At 36.9% G+C, this 12,843-nt stretch overlaps 3 non-coding genes across 3 annotated transcripts; 1 reads left to right on the forward strand and 2 right to left on the reverse strand.

The window, feature by feature from the left end:
* Window positions 1-658: 658 nt before the first annotated feature.
* TRNAR-UCU (transfer RNA arginine (anticodon UCU)) lies at window positions 659-730 on the reverse strand. The gene has a single exon. It is a non-coding gene; the product is annotated as a tRNA-Arg (tRNA).
* An 8,620-nt stretch (window positions 731-9,350) lies between these two features.
* TRNAS-GGA (transfer RNA serine (anticodon GGA)) lies at window positions 9,351-9,437 on the forward strand. The gene has a single exon. It is a non-coding gene; the product is annotated as a tRNA-Ser (tRNA).
* Window positions 9,438-10,656: 1,219 nt separating this feature from the next.
* On the reverse strand, window positions 10,657-10,729 carry TRNAT-UGU (transfer RNA threonine (anticodon UGU)). Its single transcript has one exon. It is a non-coding gene; the product is annotated as a tRNA-Thr (tRNA).
* Window positions 10,730-12,843: the final 2,114 nt, after the last annotated feature.

Below are 12,843 nucleotides of genomic sequence, written 5' to 3' on the forward strand. Positions count from 1 at the left end.
TCCTACTAATGTAATCTCCATTACAGATGGACAAATATTCTTATCTGCGGATCTATTCAATGCCGGAATTCGACCCGCTATTAATGTGGGTATTTCTGTTTCCAGAGTAGGATCCGCGGCTCAAATTAAAGCCATGAAACAAGTAGCTGGCAAATCAAAATTGGAACTAGCGCAATTCGCAGAGTTACAAGCCTTTGCACAATTCGCCTCTGCTCTCGATAAAACAAGTCAGAATCAATTGGCAAGGGGTCGACGATTAAGGGAATTGCTTAAACAATCCCAGGCAAATCCTCTCCCAGTGGAAGAGCAGATAGCTACTATTTATACCGGAACAAGAGGATATCTTGATTCGTTAGAAATTGAACAGGTAAATAAATTTCTGGATGAGTTACGTAAACATCTAAAAGATACTAAACCTCAATTCCAAGAAATTATATCTTCTAGCAAGACATTCACCGAGCAAGCGGAAATCCTTTTGAAGGAAGCTATTCAGGAACAGCTGGAACGGTTTTCTCTTCAGTAACAAATAAATTTTGCATGTCTACTCTTGTTAGTAGAATAGGAATCGTTGAGAAAGCTTTTTCATTTGAATCATGCAAAAAAGTTTTCTTTGTTTTTAGTTTAGTATAGTTATTTAAAGAATAGATAGAAATAAGATTGCGTCCAATAGGATTTGAACCTATACCAAAGGTTTAGAAGACCTCTGTCCTATCCATTAGACAATGGACGCTTTTCTTTCATATTTTATTCTTTCTTTTATTTTTTTGCTTCTTCCGAGAAAAAACTGTTAGACCAAAACTCTTTTAGGAAATCAAAAAATCCAGATACAAATGCATGATGTATATATTATATCATGCATATATCATAAAGAAGGAGTATGGAGGCGGTAGTGGGAATCGAACCCGCAACCCCAAGGTTATGAGCCTTATGAGCTACCAAACTGCTCTATACTCTTAAACTAAAGAGGGGTAACTAGTGGATAAAAGAGGGTTGGATACGCCCCTCTACCAATATCTATACAAATAGAATAGTCCATTTATACAGAATGGTAAAGAGGGCTCCTCTATGATTATCAATTCCAGAAATCCATACAAATACGAAAGGGTATTTTATCCTTACCAACTGGATCTTGTTGCACCCGGTAACAAACATTCATAAACCATTTCTCGAAGTACGTGTCCGGATAGCCCAAAATGTCGATAGTTAGCTCTAGGTCTTCCGGTCAAAAAACAACGTCGATGAAGGCGTGTAGGTGCACTATTACGCGGTAGGGATTGCAATTTTTCTCGCATTTTCGTTTTTTCACTCAAACTCAAGGGAGAAACTTTGCTTCTTATCTTTTTTTTTAAAGATTGACGAATCAAATGATATTTCTGTTCTAATTTCTGCCGCTTCTTCTCCCTCTGAATCAAACTTTTTTTTGCCATAATGTGTCGTTGCTATTATTACCAAGTATACGGTTCTAATCCTAGATGGAAAAATAAATAGAAAAAGAAATCTAAAAAGGCAGATCCTCCCTCTCTATCAAGAGTAATGAACTAGGTGCTGATACAGTACAAAAAAACAAACTAAATTAACCAAACTTGCCTGATGTTGAGGCAATCAAGAAAGCTGCATAAGTGAATATATAACCCACGGAAAAGTGAGCTAATCCAACCAATCTTGCTTGCACAATGGAAAGAGCCACGGGCTTATCTCTCCAGCGAATTAAATTAGCTAAAGGTGTGCGTTCATGAGCCCATGCTAAAGTCTCAATTAATTCCTGCCAATACCCCCGCCAGGAAATTAAGAACATAAATCCAGTAGCCCAAACAAGATGTCCAAATAAGAACATCCACGCCCATACCGATAAACTATTCATCCCAAAAGGATTATATCCATTGATAAGTTGTGAAGAGTTTAACCATAGGTAATCTCTTAACCATCCCATCAAATAAGTGGAGGATTCATTAAATTGTGAAACGTTGCCCTGCCATAATGTGATATGTTTCCAATGCCAATAAAAAGTAACCCACCCAATGGTATTTAACATCCAGAAAACTGCCAAATAAAATGCGTCCCAAGCAGAAATATCACAAGTACCGCCGCGCCCTGGGCCGTCACAAGGAAAACTATATCCAAAATCCTTTTTATCTGGCATTAATTTGGAACCGCGTGCATCTAAAGCGCCCTTTACTAAAATCAATGTAGTTGTATGCAAACCTAGAGCAATAGCATGATGAACCAAGAAATCCCCAGGTCCTATTGTTAAGAAAAGCGAATTACTATTCTCATTAACAGCATTCAACCATCCGGGCAACCATAGGCTTCGACCCGCATTGAAAGCGGGGCCATTCGTTGAAGATAAGAGTATATCGAACCCATATGTCGTCTTGCCATGAGCAGATTGTATCCATTGGGCAAATATAGGTTCGATCAAGATTTGCTTTTCTGGAGTACCAAAAGCAAGCATGACGTCGTTATGAACATAAAGGCCCAAGGTATGGAATCCTAGAAAGAGGCTAGCCCAACTTAAATGAGATATGATAGCTTCTTTATGGTCTAACATTCTTGCCAATACATTATCCTCATTCTGTTCCGGATTGTAATCCCTAATGAAAAAAATAGCTCCATGAGCAAAAGCCCCTGTCATGATGAACCCTGCAATATATTGGTGATGAGTATATAAAGCAGCTTGAGTAGTAAAGTCTTGTGCTATGAATGCATAAGGAGGTAAAGAGTACATATGTTGAGCTACTAAGGAAGTAATAACCCCTAAAGAAGCTAGAGCAAGACCTAACTGAAAATGAATCGAATTGTTGATTGTGTCATAAAGGCCCTTATGCCCACGCCCTAATCGACCCCCCGGAGGAGTATGCGCTTCTAAAAGATCTTTAATACTGTGCCCAATTCCGAAGTTAGTTCGATACATGTGACCGGCAATGAGAAAAATAAATGCAATAGCTAAATGATGGTGAGCCATATCGGTCAGCCACAAACTTTGTGTTTGTGGATGGAATCCCCCAAGAAGAGTTAGAATGGCAGTTCCCGCTCCTTGAGCGGTACCAAATAAATGATTACTCGAATCAGGGTTTTGGGCATAAAGATTCCATTGACCCGTCAAAAGGGGTCCCAACCCCTGGGGATAGGGTAATACATCTAAGAAATTATTCCATCGAACGTACTCCCCCCTGGATGCGGGAATAGCAACATGAACTAAATGTCCTGTCCAAGCCAAAGAACTTACCCCGAAAAGTCCTGACAAATGATGATTGAGACGAGATTCCGCGTTTTTGAACCACGAAAGGCTTGGTTTCCATTTGGGTTGTAGATGTAACCAACCCGCTATTAAGGACAGCGTAGAAAGAAATAATAGAAAAAGAGCTCCAGTATAAAGATCCTCATTGGTGCGTAATCCTATTGTATACCACCACTGATAAACTCCAGAATAAGCAATATTCACTGGACCAGCAGCACCTCCTCGAGTAAAGGCTTCCACAGCGGGTTGACCAAAATGAGGATCCCAAATCGCATGAGCAATAGGTCTTACGTGTAAAGGATCCTGTATCCATGATTCAAAATTTCCTTGCCAAGCTACATGAAACAGATTTCCGGACGTCCATAGAAAGATTATTGCTAATTGCCCAAAGTGAGAAGCAAAAATGTTCTGATAAAGACGTTCTTCAGTAATATCATCATGACTTTCGAAATCATGTGCGGTAGCAATACCAAACCAAATACGACGAGTAGTGGGGTCCTGAGCTAAGCCTTGGCTAAACCTGGGAAATCTTAATTCCATAATGCCTTTCAAATCCTCCTAGCCACTATCCTACTGCAATAATTCTCGCTAAGAAGAATGCCCATGTCGTGGCAATTCCACCCAGAAGGTAATGGGTTACTCCTACAGCGCGTCCTTGTATAATGCTCAAGGCTCTAGGCTGAGTAGCAGGAGCAACTTTTAATTTGTTATGAGCCCAAACGATAGATTCAATGAGTTCTTGCCAATAACCACGGCCGCTGAATAAAAACATTAAACTGAAGGCCCAGACAAAATGAGCACCTAAGAAAAAAAGACCATATGCAGATAATGAAGAACCATAAGACTGAATGACTTGCGATGCCTGTGCCCACAAGAAATCTCGAAGCCACCCATTAATCGTAATGGAACTCTGTGCAAAGTTTCCCCCTGTAATATGAGTTACCACCCCTTGATCACTTATAGTACCCCAAACATCCGACTGCATTTTCCAACTGAAATGGAAAATGACTACCGAAATTGCATTGTACATCCAGAATAAACCTAAGAAAACATGATCCCAGGCGGATACTTGACATGTTCCCCCTCGGCCAGGCCCATCGCAAGGAAAGCGAAAACCTAGATTTGCTTTATCGGGTATCAAACGGGAACTCCGAGCAAATAAAACACCTTTCAAAAGTATTAATACAGTCACATGTATGGTAAATGCATGAATGTGATGGACTAAAAAATCTGCGGTTCCTAATGGAATAGGTAACAAAGCCACTTTGCCACCTACTGCTACTAACTCGCCGCCTCCCCACGTTAAGCTAGTACTTGTTGTTGCACCAGGAGCTGTTACGCCAGGCGCAGTAGCATGGATATTTTGTACCCATTGAGCAAAGATAGGTTGTAATTGTATGGCAGTATCCGAAAACATATCTTGTGGACGGCCTAAAGCACTCATGGTATCATTATGAATGTACAAGCCAAAACTGTGAAAACCTAGAAATATACATACCCAGTTAAGGTGGGATATGATTGCATCGCGGTGTCTAAGGACGCGATCTAATAGATCGTTGTATCGAGTAGTTGGATCATAGTCTCTTACCATAAAAATTGCTGCATGTGCAGCAGCACCGACTATTAGAAATCCGCCAATCCACATGTGGTGTGTGAACAAGGAAAGTTGTGTACCATAGTCAGTAGCTAGGTATGGATAGGGAGGCATAGAATACATATGATGAGCTACAACAATGGTTGTAGAGCCTAGCATAGCTAGGTTAAGAGATAATTGAGCATGCCATGACGTTGTTAAGATTTCATAAAGACCCTTATGGCCTTGTCCTGTAAATGGGCCCTTGTGAGCCTCCAAAATATCTTTAAGTCCATGGCCAATACCCCAATTGGTCCTATACATATGACCTGCGATTAGGAAAAGAATAGCAATAGCTAAATGATGGTGCGCAATATCGGTCAGCCAGAGACCACCGGTTACTGGATCTAGTCCTCCGCGAAAAGTCAGAAATTCTGCGTATTTGGACCAATTTAAAGTGAAAAAAGGGGTTGCTCCTTCGGCAAAACTAGGATAAAGTTGAGCCAAAAGGTCCCGATTCAAGATAAATTCATGAGGAAGTGGTATCTCTTTAGGATCCACCCCAGCGTCAAGAAATTGGTTAATTGGTAAAGATACATGAATTTGGTGCCCCGCCCAAGAAAGAGACCCAAGTCCTAATAATCCCGCTAAGTGGTGATTCAACATGGATTCTACATCTTGGAACCAGGCCAATTTGGGAGCGGCTTTGTGATAATGGAACCAACCAGCAAAAAGCATTAACGCTGCAAAAATCAATGCACCAATTGCAGTACAATAGAGTTGTAATTCACTAGTTATTCCAGATGCTCGCCAAAGCTGAAAAAAACCAGAGGTTATTTGGATTCCTCGGAAACCCCCGCCTACATCACCATTCAATATTTCTTGCCCTACTATAGGCCAAACTACCTGAGCACTGGGTCCAATGTGAGTAGGATCACTTAGCCATGCTTCATAATTGGAAAAACGGGCGCCATGAAAGTACATGCCACTCAACCAAAGAAAGATAATGGAAAGTTGCCCGAAATGAGCACTAAAGACTTTTCGAGAAATCTCCTCCAAATCACCAGTATGACTATCGAAATCGTGAGCATCAGCATGTAGGTTCCAGATCCAAGTGGTAGTATCAGGGCCCTTAGCTAGTGTTCTTGAGAAATGGCCGGGTCTGGCCCATTCCTCAAAAGATGTTTTTACAGGATCCCTATCCACAACAATTTTTACTTCTGGTTCCGGCGAACGAATAATCATTAAGTCCTCCTCTTTCCGGACAAGACATACAAAGAGACCCGCCAACTGTCTTTTTAGTGAATCTTTGAAAGATATATATTTTGAAAGATAGATTTTGAAAGATAGATTTTGAAAGATAGATATTCGTGATTAGTTCTTTTCTTTACTATCTACCATCCTTCTATTTTTTTTTTAGTTATTCACTGGAGCAATTATATATTGAAGTCAATCCGAGGCAAGTGTTCGGGTCTATTATGACATAAAGATTAGGTGCCTAACGGACATTGTTTATCTTGAAAAACAAATATTTCTCGACGTAAGAAAAAAATCTTTTTTATTTTTAATTTAAGAAACTAGTGTATTTTTTTTGAGGGCATAAGCTCCTATCTATATCTACTTTCCTTGAGCATAATATAGGGTTTTTTATTTGATTCTAAATTCCAAGATAACTCATTAGAATTATTAATAAGATGGTCCTAATATATTAGCAATATTTAGATTGCCCCCTCTTTTTATTCACTTTATTACTTCTATTCTAGACCCTATCCCTATGGTTTATTCTTATGAAATATCATATAAAATAGAAGGTATAAGAAATGGATATAATGAAATTCTTGATTCGATCTTACGACCTAATTTATTTGATTAATGGATCAACAACCAAACCACCCATTTTATGAAAAAGAAGGAGCATGGTCTTATTCAAATTCAAAGCGCTTCGTAATCTTCAACCAGTTCTGTGCTTCAATATAATTTCCCGGAGTAAGCGCTATAGCTTGTTTCCAATATTCAGCAGCTTGATCAAACCAAGCTTCCGCAATTTCCGAATCACCCTGTAGAATGGCCTGTTCTCCTCGGTCGGAATAGGAAGTTCCTTCCCTTAGAACCGTACTTGAGAGTTTCCTACCTCATACGGCTCAGAAATTGCTATCTGAATTTCCCCTATCTTAACTGAATTCGATTTATCAAAAATCGATCCAATTTGTTCTTGGGTTAAGCAGAAGAAATTAATTACCTAAGTTTCAAACCCTAATTTTTATCAATAATCAGTTTGATCTTTTTTCCCACCTTCAGAAGAATGAAGCATAGATAGATATAGAGCCTTCGTTCAAATTTTCTGAGAGGTAACTATCCCGGTTTCATATATGAAATCTCTATAGAATCCTTGAAAAAGACTTTTTTCCATAAGAAAGAAAAAAGAACTTACTATCTTTGGGATCTGATACTACACCGCTGCTTAATCCCTTAGTGGATCGGCTCTATTACATAAGCGGATTCCTAAATTTTGCCCCATATCATGGGATAAGTAAGCAGTTTTTTTTAGTTGTATCGACCCAGTCGCTCACTAATTGATCTTTACGGTGCTTTCTCTATCAATTTGAGAAACTTTATCCATAGAGTAGTAGTATAGGCCATACTTTCTTCGTTTTTTGATTCTCGTGAAGTGTCCTTCCTTCCTACAGCTGATAGGGAAAAATCGTTGTTTTTACGATCCCTATGTAGAAAGCCCTTTTTTTCTAGTATTTACTAGAAAATTTGATCCTCTCTTTTTTTTTTTTCTTTCTATAGTGGAGATAGTCGCACGTAATGACAGATCACGGCCATATTATTAAAAGCTTGCGGTAAGAAGGGGTTTCGTTCTAGTGCCCGGAAATAATATTCCAAAGCCTTTGTATGCTCTCCATTGCTTGTGTGTATAAGGCCTATGTTATAGAGTATATAACTTCGATCATAGGGATCGATTTCTAGTCGCGTAGCTTCATAATAATTTTGCAAAGCTTCCGCATAATTTCCTTCGGATTGAGCCAACATCCGTTACGGTCGTTCATTCTATTCAAAAAATCTCCGTTCCAAAACCGTACATGAGGTTTTCATCTCATACGGCTCCTCCCTTCTGTACATAATAGTACTAAGCGAAATAATCTATAGAATCAAAATAGAATTAGTCCCGTCTCATTATGAACCGAAAGGGGCTGGTATTTTTCCAAGAAATCTCTAGCCAACCTTCCCACAAGAGGTTTTTCTTAACACCAATGAATTCTATTAATGCTAGAGGAAAACGATAGCTCCAATAATTTCTTTGTTCTCAACGCCTCCTATTTAGAGGAATTAGCTACTTCAACGATCTTTGATGGTTATAGGGGTATCCAAAGTACAAACCTGATGGTTGTTTGTTATCCCAACCATTCTTCCCAGCCCTGATACCGATCAGGAAAGGGGTAATTTCTAACAAAGTTTTTCTCTTGTTGATTCCTATTTCTAGGTGTAGTGCTTTTCTCCCCTATGCTGCCTACGGATACTAATAGAGTAGGATTGGCCTGTAATCCATACCATACCATATCCTGTAGGTGTAACCTTTCGCTCAATACTCAAATCTACAATTGAAGTATCTGAAGCCGCATCAATCGAGGATACACGACGGAAGGAATTGTTAGTTCGCCTCACCTTCCCGAAGCGTGGGTTTGTTTGCTTTACAAATTTGGTTCTCTCTATGCCAACCCCCCTCTCTTTTTCGTAAGACTGAGGTATAGGTAGGGCTAAAAAAAAGCAAAAAAAAGAGTCAAATCGCACCATCTCTATAATAAGTAAATGCCTTTTTTTCTCCTGAGGTTGTCGGAATTATTCGCAATAAAATATTGGCTACAATTGAGGAGGTCTTATCAATGAAATTTCCATTTCCACGGGATCTAGGCATAATTCCCAACCCATTCTATATAGAATTGTTTTCATTCCTTCACAAAATAACATAAAAACAAACACATTCGATTCTTATAATTATAAATAGATTGATCCATATGCTCTACTCTAAATCCATATGCTTTAAATGGATAAGAGAGATATGGATTTTCCGCTCAGCTCAAATTGTATCCTTTTCCTTCTGCTTGGACACGAAGAGATATGAAATATTTGACTAAGACTGGATTTCATTCCACTTTCCTATTTCTGAACAACAACTTATGTTATCAACTATTTCGTGTTTTCAAAGTTATTAATTGTCTCATACCCTATTTTTGATTTCGATAGTATGGTGTAGCGTATCTTATGCAAACGGAATTCTAAGGTTTCTTTATTTTATTATGCAATAAGAAGAATTCTTCCATTTTCTTTTTCTTTAGTTGCGGGAAAACCCAAATTAAAACTTTTATTTTATAGCGAGCGCAATTTCTAGTAAAAAATCCTGTATCCTTCCACTTAGATCAAAAGGAATTTTTCCAATAGAACTATGGAACCCCCGAGTGGTTGCGGTTGTACCTGTACTGCAGGAATAAGAAAACTCGCTATTCACTCAGTTTATTTTCCATAATAAGTTATGTAGGAGAGATGGCCGAGCGGTTCAAGGCGTAGCATTGGAACTGCTATGTAGACTTTTGTTTACCGAGGGTTCGAATCCCTCTCTTTCCGTTTTTCTTAATTCATCAACGTTAAGGATCACAATGTATCAAATCAAATAACAATTTTTTCCAGCAATAATATAATATCTTATATTATCTTATTTTGATTTAATAGAAATTAGAAATTCTCTATAGCAAATTACTGTGGTATGTAAAATACACATAGAGGAAAAAAGAAAAAAGGATCCTAATCCTAGGGTTAATCAATTTTAGCTAGTTGATGGGAAAATACAAATTAATGGTAATGGTCTTAGGGCGATTTAGTTCGGGGAAAGGGGAAGGGGAAGAAAATTCTATGAACCTTTCCTTTTTTCGTTAAGTTCAAGTCTGACGAGAGTAATATTCTACAACTAACAACTCATTTATTTTGAGACCGACCCACTTCCTATCTAGGATTTTATTTACTAGTCCTTTATATTCCAACGTGTCAATCGCCAAATGCTTTGGCAATTTCCCCGGGTCCGATGAAGCAATATAATTTTGAACCAGACCTTTTGATCTTTGGTTATCTTTCGTAGTAATAATATCTCGGGGTTTGCAACGAAAACTTGGTATATTGACTATACGACCATTAACTAAAATATGTCTATGGTTGACTAATTGGCGGGCCCCAGGAATGGTTGAAGCCATACCCAATCGAAAAAGGATATTATCCAAACGCATTTCAAGTAATTGTAGTAAAACCTGGCCTGTTGACCTTTTTGCTTTTCCAGCGATATGTACATATCTAAGTAATTGTCGTTCTGTCAGACCATAATGAAAACGCAATTTCTGTTTTTCTTGAAGACGAATACGATATTGCTCCTTTTTCCCAGAATTGAATTTTTTTTTAAGATTACTTCCGGATTTAGGTGTTTTTCTAGTGAGTCCTGGTAAAGCTCCCAGACGGCGTATTTTTTTTAAACGAGGTCCTCGATAACGGGACATGAAGACTCCTTTTTTTATTTTATTGAAATTTCATTTTACACAATTAATTTCATTGTATTTACATTACAGAATACATCGAAATTAAAACTGAATTAAACTACAGGATAAACAGAGTAAAATCAACTAAAGTACCCCAAAAAATGGAATTTCATCAAAATCTTTTTTTTTTGTATATATATTATTTATTTTATTGTTTTGTATCTAGCAAAATTGTAAGGTAAAAAACATAAAAGATCCTGGATTCTCCATTTAATTCGGAAAAAAAGAGATTCTTGTTCGTAGAACATCGATAGAGAAAAAAAAGCCGACTATCGGATTTGAACCGATGACCCTCGCATTACAAATGCGATGCTCTAACCTCTGAGCTAAGTGGGCTTACATAACGGAAATAGTGTAACAAATAGAAATAGGTATAGTATAGGAAATCCGTAAAATCTCAGATATTAGTTATTAATCTTAGCTATTAACTAGTTCTAAATTTGAAGTTATACTTATAAAAATAAAAAAATACTAAAACTTCTTAAAGATAAAGTTAGCTTGATATGCTTAACTATAGGATATTAAAAAATAAAATTATAGAATTTATTGGTATTTTCATTCGATCATTATAGACTTTATTATTTGTTAATAATTTGAGGATTAATATTTCACTAAGGGGAACATAGAGTCAGAGTAAATAAAATTGCTAATTCTGATTAGAAAAAAAGAATAAATATCAAGCGTTATAGTATAATTTTGAATACTATAAAAAAGTAAGACGGGAGGTGGGGGAGATAAAAACTTTTGGATATATTGATTCGGATTGAATTGCAAATACATCAAGGATAGAATCAATTCAATTCTGAATTGCAATAAGCAAGCGAGGTCTCTCAAATAGAGTCGAACTGAACTGCTAGACTACGTTGAGTGATGAACTCAATGATTCAAAAAAAAAACTAAGAGATGGATGAAATTACACAAGGAATCCTGGTCTCAAAGAAGAGGGAAATGGGGATATGGCGAAATCGGTAGACGCTACGGACTTGATTGTATTGAGCCTTGGTATGGAAACCTGCTAAGTGGTAACTTCCAAATTCAGAGAAACCCTGGAATTAAAAAAGGGCAATCCTGAGCCAAATCCGTGTTTTGAGAAAACAAGGGGTTCTCGAACTAGAATACAAAGGAAAAGGATAGGTGCAGAGACTCAATGGAAGCTGTTCTAACGAATCGAGTTAATTACGTTGTGTTGTTAGTGGAATTCCTTCTAGTTCTAAATTAGAGAAAGAGGGGTTTTATACCTTATACATTTAATAAACACGTATAGATACTGACATAGCAAACGATTAATCACAGAACTCATATTATATTCTAATTATAATATAGGTTCTTTATCTTTTTTAAAAATGAAATTAGAAATGATAATGATTATGAAATAAAAAACTCATATCATAATTTTTTTTTTTCATTATTGTGAATCCACTCCAATCGAATATTGAATAATCAAATTCTTCAATTAAAATTCAAAGTTTTCGAGATCTTTAAAAAAGTGGATTAATCGGACGAGGACAAAGAGAGAGTCCCATTCTACATGTCAATACTGACAACAATGAAATTTCTAGTAAAAGGAAAATCCGTCGACTTTATAAGTTGTGAGGGTTCAAGTCCCTCTATCCCCAAATCCTCTTTTATTCCCTAACTATACTATATTATTATTATTTATCCTCTTTTTTTTTTTCTTTTTATCAATGCACTTTTTTTTCTTTTTATCAATGCAATGGGTTTAAGATTCATTAGCTTTCTCATTCTACTCTTTCACAAAGGAATGCGAAGAGAACTCAATGGATCTTATCCTATTCATTGAATAGATTTCTTTTTTATTAGAGTATCGGCAAGAAATCTTGGTTATTCACTCTATTTTTAAGTTTTATTTAAGTAAACCATGCACAATGCATAGGACTACCCCCCCCATTTTCAAATTTAAAATTTGAAATACTTTAATTAATTTTTAGTCCTTTTAATTGACATAGATACAAATACTCTACTAGGATGATGCACAAGAAAAGGTCAGGATAGCTCAGTTGGTAGAGCAGAGGACTGAAAATCCTCGTGTCACCAGTTCAAATCTGGTTCCTGGCAGAGAAAAAAAAAAAAAAGATCCACCGAATAGGTATTGATCCAAATACCTCGAGATGGATTGTGATACATATTCATTAATAATATTTATTCATCTAAGTGGATAAATCTATAATATAAATATAGAGGCACTTCTTTTTCTTTTTAAAGAAGTTTTAAAATATATCTTTTCTTTATGATAAAGAAGGGGGTGAGATTCCCCTTTATTTTTTTGCGTTTCTTAATTTTGTATTCCGCTATTCCGACGAATATTTTTTTAGTCTTGCTTATCTTTATCTTATCTTATTTTCCTAGTTGTGCTAAGTAATGTGCGCGGTACAAAGTTCCTGGTAGAGAACTTCTTTGAGTCATCCTATTTTTCTGTTCATATGAAGGAA

Source organism: Triticum urartu, unplaced genomic scaffold (assembly GCF_056163025.1).
Source record: "Triticum urartu cultivar PI428250 unplaced genomic scaffold, HENAU_Tu73 scaffold2, whole genome shotgun sequence".
Taxonomy (NCBI): Eukaryota; Viridiplantae; Streptophyta; class Magnoliopsida; order Poales; family Poaceae; genus Triticum; species Triticum urartu.